General features: G+C 38.4%; 1 long non-coding RNA gene across 1 annotated transcript; it reads right to left on the reverse strand.

The window, feature by feature from the left end:
* Window positions 1-3,547: 3,547 nt before the first annotated feature.
* Window positions 3,548-5,093, reverse strand: LOC123584175. The gene is made up of 2 exons (XR_006705213.1): window positions 4,983-5,093; window positions 3,548-3,687 (listed from the first exon to the last, which is right to left on the reverse strand). It is a non-coding gene; the product is annotated as an uncharacterized LOC123584175 (long non-coding RNA).
* Between the last annotated feature and the right edge of the window lie 334 nt (window positions 5,094-5,427).

The raw sequence follows: 5,427 nt of genomic DNA on the forward strand, positions 1-5,427 counted from the left end.
AACTCTTCCTAATACTAAAAAATAACATAGACATAAATCCAGAGCCCGAAAGTAACTTGCATAATATCACACAGCTAAGAGAGGCAGAGCCCTGATTGGAATTTAGGTTTTCCTGAGTACAAGTATGTGCTCATTGTTTTCTACCACAAAACCTCATTTCATTAATAAAACTCTAAGGATGACTGGCCTGGTTGTAACCCATGCAAATGTTACCTGTCATGATTTTCCAGATGTTTCTTTAATAATATTAGCACCCCAATGGCTAAATGTTATGACAGTATGAGTATGTATATGAAGAAGGGAAAAAAATATCTTTTATTTTAGAAAGACAAGACATCATTGTTATCAACAGATAGTAGCTAATGGCTAAATATGAAAATTTGTGTTTTGAGGCAAAATGCATTTGGATTGTTTAGCTGATTTTTTTTTGCTATTCACTATAGGTTACCATACTGATTTCTAACTAGATGGATGCCCCTGTGGTGTGTGTGTGTGTGTATGTGTGTGTGTGTGTAAGATAGACAAAATTTGTCATCAGATAGTACTCTTTAATAAGAAAATATGTAGAATTTTTGAAGTTGCCTAACTCTTAAAGAAAGAAATAAAGAGAAATTCTCAAATTAACCCATGTCTGATATAGCACCCCAACTTGTATTAATCCCTTTGTAACCACTTTGGTTAATAATGATAGATACAATTAACTGATCTGTTTTTTACTCAACATATATTAATGGGGTGACTATTTTAGTTCAGATGCTATTCTATGAGTTGGAGACAAGGCTAAAATAAGACTGAAACGGTCCTTGCCCTCATGAAGTTTCTTTTGAAAGGGTTAGAGACAAACACTAAACTTGTAAACAATTTACAGATTGTGAACAGTGATATAAAGCTCTTGTACTGGAGAATAAAATGTGGAGGTTGACATTTAAGTAGAGTCCTGAAGAATGAGAATGAACTAGTCGTGCAAAAACCTCACTAAAAGCAGTTCTACTCAGAAGGAATAGCTGTTGCAGAGCCCTAGGTCAGGAAATATCTTGATGTGTTTAAAGAACATTAAACAAAACAAAACAAAAAATCTTGCACCGAATTGAGCAAGAACAGAAGTGGTAAGAAAAGTAAGATAAAAAAATGGCACTGCAGTGATGCCTGGGTGGTTCAGTAGGTTAAGCGTCTGACTTCAGCTGAGGACATTATCTCAGGGTTTGTGAGTTCAAGCCCGACATAGGGCTCTGTGCTGACAGCTCAGAACCCGGAACCTGCTTTGGATTCTGTGTCTCTTTCTCCGCCCCTCCTCTGCTGTCATTCTCTCTCTCTGTCAAAAATAAATAAACATTAAGAAATTTTAAAAATGCTAATGCAGATCCTGTAGTGTCTGGTAGAACATAATAAAAGGTCTTAGTTCTATTTTATGTGCCAACTGGAACACCTGTATGTTTTTAAGCAGAAAGAATGATATGATCTGACTTATGTTGTATAACTATTCATCTGGATGAAATATAGAGAGCTGACTATAGGAAGTGTGGTATAAACATTAGTTTCAACCAAATAGTCCATGTTTCATATTTCTTGGAGTTGAGTGGGGCCATGTCACTGGTCGGCTTAGTCGTCAAACCCCCATCAACAGTGCTCCAGCCCTGTACGTTTTGTGCCACAGCCGTGGAGGAGGCTGAATATTCCAGATGCTGCTCTGTACGATGGTGGAGTCTCAGTCAGCTTGGGCCCCTAAATGATGATACACAACAGAGTCCCTTGAAAGTCCATAAGAAGCATATAACAGGAGCATGAAAGGAATACTAGTTGGGTTAAGCCACTGCCATTTTGGAATTGTTTGTAACCACGGCATAACCAGACTTATCATGGGTAATACAGAGGGCAATGCGGGAAGAGGAAAACAAGATAAATGTAATACTTCACATGAGAAGCACTGTTATCTTGAATTACTGGCAGTTGCAGAGTACAGAGATCAAATTGAAATGGATTTGTATTGCGTTATGTAGGTAAAGCAGACAAAACTGGTGGGCAGATTGGATGTTCTGAGTGTCTTCGAAATGGACAGTCTATTTTATCAATTGTCTGTTGGAACCTGAAACCCGTTCCCACACTAATCGTTACTATCACCTCCACAGCAGGAGCTGGAAGCCCAGAAACTCCATTCTCCAGACTGTCTCAGAGGCAGGGTTCCAGTTTATGCCCTGCAAATGGAAAACTCTTGTTAAAGATTCGATAGGATGAGAAGAATGGACAGTCACCTTGGCTTCAGCTCAGAGGTGTCAAAGCTTTGGAAGATGGCAGGCAGGAGATTTCTGCCAACAGATTCCAGGCATCAGAATGTGAATCGACCCATTTGGTGCCGAGAGCCTTGTTTGGGGTTGACAGTGATTTCTGGAAAGGCAGCAGCAATTTCCCAGATCTTTACTGTCTCCACTCACCCAACAGTTTTATAACCCTCTAATTCTTTGTACTATAATCTCTGCTTAATGGAAATACCTAGAGTTGTTTCTGTTTTCCACACAAGCTATTCATTACCCAGTATAATACAGCATATATATTTTCTAACAAATCACCTTCATAATCAGAGGAAACAAAGACTCAGAAAGTTAAGGGCATTGTCTAAGATCCTTTCATTATAATTGGTGTAACTGGCCCATAAAGCCAGTTCATAACTTGTGATTCATTACTTGTGCTCTTTCTATTATGGCATGTCTCTCTAAATCTTAATATTCTTCTCTATAAAATGGAATTTTAAACAATTCCCTTGTAATCGTAGAGCCTATGATTGACACTATCACAATTTAGGCATTCTTACTTCAGCAATGAAATTTCTGCTTATAAGGAAATGATACCTACTGGTGCATCTCGGCACATTTTTATTTTCCATCTGATTCTCATTTTAGCATAAAGCTACTAAATCAGATTTCATAATTTGAAACTCTTTGAATTTGCTGGTTTAGCTTACAGGTAAATGATACTATGCAGAACTGCTGTTACAAATCCAATAACACCACAGTGGAAAATGAGAAAATAGACATTATTGAAGAAGTGAGGGAAAAGATTTTAAAGAACTGATTTTTGAGTCAAACGCCTTTCATCGCAGACAGGGGGACATTAAGGAAATGCCTAAAGTAAGCAGAATGCTAAAGCTGTAGTTCGTTGGGGATCCCCCTCAAAAAAATATTTTTCTCAAATATCTTGGGAACATATTTCTTTTTTAACTTATCAAAATAAACCAACTTTACTCTTTCTTCTTCAGAGCCAGGAGTGTCCTTTTCATTTAACACAAGCTTTAGGTATAAATAAAATGGGCAAGCACTTGGTTAGAGAGTTGATTAAGAAAGGTGAAGAGAAGCAGACACACATGCACTCAGAACACGTAAGTACACATACAGAGGGAAATAAACCATGTTTTAGGTTTTGCTTAGTGGCAGCCCCAGAAGAACTGAAAGGTCCTAAAAATCAGGTGAGATTATTTAACCATAGTCCTATTATTTATACTATATACAGCATATTAATCTGCTCGGGCTACCAGAACAAAATACTGCAGACTGAGTGGCTTACACAACAATTTATTTCTCCAGTTCTGGAAGCTGGAAGTCCAAGGTCAAGGTGCCAGCAGCGTCGGTGGCAGTGAGGCTTCTCTTCCTGGCTTGAGATGGTCACCTTTCCACTGTGTCCTGCATGGTATTCCCTCTGTGCATGCAGAGACGAAGACATCTTTGGTGTCTCTGCCTTTTCTTATGAGTCCTATTGAATCAGAGCCCCGACTTTATGACTGCATGTAACCTTCATTGACTCCTTAAAGGCTCTATCTCCAAATATAGACATGTTGGGGGTTAGGGTTCCAACATGTGAATTTGGGGGGGGATGTAATTCAGTCCAAAGCATGCATATATATATATATATATATATATATATATATATATACACATATTAATTTCTATACACATTTGTTGAATCCTTGTTATGCATATATGTGTATATATATGTATATATATATTTGCTGGATATGTAACAAGAATTTGCTGAATCCTTGCTTTATATATATATATATATGTGTATATATGTATATATATATACACATATATATATATACATATATACACATATATATATATAACAAGGATTCAGCAAACGTGTATAGAAATTAATTTGGGACTAATACATTATAGATGGCAATTATGATTTATATCATCATGTCAATTTCCAATGGAAAAATTTCCAGTCTCCATTAAAAAATATTTCCATAAAATACAGACTTCAGTTACAAAGTCAAGGGCTCAGAGAAGAGATGCTACCTTTATACTTTAACAAACTTGGTCAATATTTTTCCTTATAGTTTTATTCACAGAATTTGTGAATGAGGCTAGTATGTGATTTTCATCTTCTGTTAGGTCCATCTCATTGTTCACTTTAAATATAATGTATTTTTTAAAAGTCAATAGCATTGACATTCAAGGCCCCTGCTCTCTGGAGAAAAGAGGCACTTCTAAGTTTAGAAGGGAGAGGCCCCAAGAAAAGACAAAAGCCTGGCTCAGTCTATGTGAAATGAAAATGTTCTGTCAATAATAATCAATTTTAAAAACGGCACCACATACTGAGGAAAAAGAGTTGACCACACATGAAAGACTGAAAATGCAGAAAATTAACCAGGGAGGAAACAGAAAAATATTTCTCCTTCGTAATAGTCAAGAAGACACAGTTTATATCCTATTTCTCGCTTGAAATACGAATTCAAAATGCAAGCAGCTCGTCAATGAACGCGATACTCTCCTATATTGTCACAGTGGCTGCAAATCAGAGCTCTGACTTTGGAAAATACGACGAGAAAATATATCAGGGCTTTAAAGTTTCACCCCCATTGATCAGGTTGTGCTAATTCTGAGAAGAAATTAGAAGTAAAACTATAAATACTGTGTCAAAGCCTGAATCGTGACCCCCCAAAGATATCACGTCCCAATGGCAGGAACTCGTAATCATTGCCTTACGTGGTAAAGATTTTGCAGCTGTGAGCAAGGGATCATGAGATCGGGGGATTTTCTGGGAATGTCCATCATGTTCTACGCCTGCTCGTAAGCGTCTTTCTGAGAGGGCGGCAGAGGGAGACACGCACGCACGCACGCACGTACGTACGTGCATGCACACGCACGCACACCCGGAAGTGATGCGGCGTCAGGACAGGGAGGGATTTAAAGGTGTTCGCCGTGAAAACCAGTGATGCGACAATTCCCCGGGAATGCTGGCTGGCAGGCAGCACAAGCTGGGAGAGGGAAGGTAGGGATCCTCTCTCGGAACCTTCAGATGGAGCTCTTCTCTGCCAGCACCTCCGTTCTGGCCCAGTGATACTGGTTTTGGATCCCTGACCCCCAGAACAGTGAGAGGATAAAATTCTATCCTTTTCAGCCGACAAGGTTGTGGTACTTTGTTACACAG

Source organism: Leopardus geoffroyi, chromosome B3 (genome assembly GCF_018350155.1).
Source record: "Leopardus geoffroyi isolate Oge1 chromosome B3, O.geoffroyi_Oge1_pat1.0, whole genome shotgun sequence".
In the NCBI taxonomy this organism is placed as follows: Eukaryota; Metazoa; Chordata; class Mammalia; order Carnivora; family Felidae; genus Leopardus; species Leopardus geoffroyi.